Genomic DNA, 3074 nt, shown 5'->3' on the forward strand with positions numbered 1-3074 from the left:
TTCCATTTTGGTTTTTTGACTCCAGATATTTACACCTGTCATTATTAATGCTTTGCTTTGTCTTTTCAATATGCCCCCATTGAAATATGCTGTATAGCTCATTAACTTTATATATTTCCTTATCATCAAGAAATGCTTCGGAGTAATTTATGACACGCATTTTAGTATTTTTTCCCTTGTCTTTGGAATGACCTTTTTCTTTACTCATGTAAGATGCCCTTGATGTCATCTTAAAGCACGTGTGGCTTTCTCTCATGGGTCTTTAATGTACCAAATCTATACTTGAGAAGTTTCTCAAGTCAAATCCAGTATACTCAGGTAGTACTTTGGTTTTCATGGGCTTAATTTTATGTTTCAACTTTATTCATCTTTAATTGGAACTTGCCGTTAAGTAATTGATGATCTGTTCCACAGGTCATCTCTCGCCTTATTCTAACTGATGATATTGAGAGGATCACTCTTCTCTTTCCACAGATGTCCAAATCCCAAACCAAACTCACTGCCCATCTGTTCATTCTGATTCACAGATAGGCTCAATTTTATTCCACTGGTTTATCTGGCAAGTTCCATGTGTATAGTTACTCTTTATGTTATTGCAAAAAGATATTGCCAATAAATAGGTCATTTTTGTTGTTGAGAGGCGACCTCCAGTTGGTTTTGACTCATGTACAACAGAATGAAAAATTGCCTGGTCCCGGACCATCCTCACAATTGCTGGTTTTGAGCCCACTGCTGCAACCACGGTGTCAATCTATATCATGGAGCTCTTCCTCTTTTTCACTGCTTGTCTGCTTTACTAAGCATGATGTCCTCTTCCAGGGTCCGGTCTTCCCTGATAACACATCCAAAGTCAGTGAGAGGAAGTCTCACATCCTTGCTTCCAAGGAGCATGCTGGCTCTACTTGGGCTCGCAAAATTCAGTCATGTTCTCTCCAACCAATCACCTAGGTTATGCTTTCTGATTCTTTTTTTCCTTCCAACTTTGTGTACCAGTCAACAGCATTGATCAAGGCATCTTGATTGAAATTTTGATAAATTTCAGACTATATAGCTTTGTAAAAACATTCAATTTTTTCCTCCTTGGCATTAGTAGTGTATACATATGAATAATAAACACATTACCTGGTTTTCTTTAAAGCTAGATGGATATTTTCAAATCATAGACAGCATTTTACTACCAGGTTTCTCTTGGAATGTCCTTTTGGTGACGAATGTGACATTCTTCCTCTTTTAATTCACTGTTTCCATTATAGTAGGCCATATGCTTATCTGATTAAAAATGATCAATAGCAGTATACTTAAGCTCACTAATGCCTGGAGTATCGATCTTTCAGGGTCTCATTTCACTTTTGATGACTTCAAATAGATCTTAGATTCACAATTCATACTTTGCAAATTCTGATTATTAATGGATGTTTGCAGCTGTTAGTTCTCGTCTTGAGCTGTGCCACATCAGAAAATGTTGGTCTCAAATGATTTACTCCATCTTCCTCACAAAGACTATTTTGACGAGGCAGTCTCTCGCAGTCAGATTTTGAGTATCTTCCTATCTGGGGGGGGTCATCTTCTGGCAGTATATCAGACTGTGTTTCACGGCTATTCATAACATTTCCTCTGCCAGATTTTAAAAGAAATAGTCAGGGTTTTTTGTGTGTGTGCCTATCTTGATTTGGGCTCTCCACTGAAATCTGCCCTTCATGGATGATCCTGTTGTTATGGGAAATACTGGTGACAGAGCTTCCAGCCTTCTTGTAACATGAAATGTAACATAGTTTGACACTCTCATAGGGGAGTCGGGAAGGAACTTTAGCCCTTTCAAAAGCGAATTATAAATCCACTGCATCAAAATAATTATTGAACTCTCTAGGATGCTTTTCCATTTCTTTAAATGATAACACTTTATTAAACCCTACAAATGATAAAGACCTATTAAATAATAAAGCTTCAAGCTTTATTAAAGTTTACAAAATTCATGGACATTCTTCACCAAGGGTAGAAGAGCAATTTGATTGCAAGGGTATATAGAGAGATCACTTGGGTTCCTAATTAGCAGATAGAATACTCTCTGAAAAGATCTCTTGAATTATGGCTTTTGCTATTGAGGATGGAGCTCAATTGATCTCTCCTTGTCATTTCCTCATTTCATCAGCTTTTATCAAGTTATAAAATAATCCTTACAAGATATTAATCTTGTCAATTGTTTTACAATTCTCATGTCTTCATTGTATTATCTTAAGTGGTTTTTTTCTTATACAACTTGCCCCCAAGGGAAATGGCAACAAGAAATTATGAAGAGGTAATTATGCATCAATAAAACACCTCTGCCCAGTCCAGATCAATTCCATAAGTTTGATATTAGCCCAAGAATTCCTCCTCAGACTCACGCAGCAAACGCGATGATGCCAAATGCAGGAAGATCACAGGCCAGTGGGTGGAAAGTCCTGTGGGTCCAATGGCAGTACAAGCATGGCTCCAAGAGTGTGTCCCACCTCCAGAGAGGAAGACAGGCATTCCCAGAGTCTTCTAGAGAAGGCCACACAGAGGCATCATTGCTTATGACCTGATTGACAGGAGAGATTCCCCTCAAGATGACAGGAGGTTATGTAACTGCCACACTAAGTTAGGTCCATATTTCTGTAAAGATATTTAAAAATAATTAATGAACTATTATGAAATTTTTGTCATGTTTAATTCACTATTTTAATCACCCAAAGCTTAACATAAGGAAATAATCAGAGATGCTTGCAAAATATTATGATTTAGTAATATTTCTTCATAGAATTCATAAGCATTTCATGAACACAATGTATAGGATCAATGTATGATTATATTCAATAAACACACAGCATTTAGGCAAATAAAACCCCCAAAGTGGCCAATAGTTAAAGGCACTGATTACTAGGTGGTAAAATTTCAGGTTACTTAGTTTATTGTTTACTTTCTGGTGTTTTTAAAAAAACTTTTAATGAGAAGGAACAAAGTCTAGAATAAGAAACAAAAAATTAAGACATTTGAGTGAGTTTCAAATATAATATTTTATTTCTTTAATTAGGTGGTTAGTAATTGGGTGTTTG

The sequence above is a fragment of the Echinops telfairi genome, unplaced genomic scaffold, assembly GCF_000313985.2.
Source record: "Echinops telfairi isolate 266 unplaced genomic scaffold, ASM31398v2 ScPeMD7_2010;HRSCAF=2546, whole genome shotgun sequence".
NCBI lineage: Eukaryota > Metazoa > Chordata > Mammalia > Afrosoricida > Tenrecidae > Echinops > Echinops telfairi.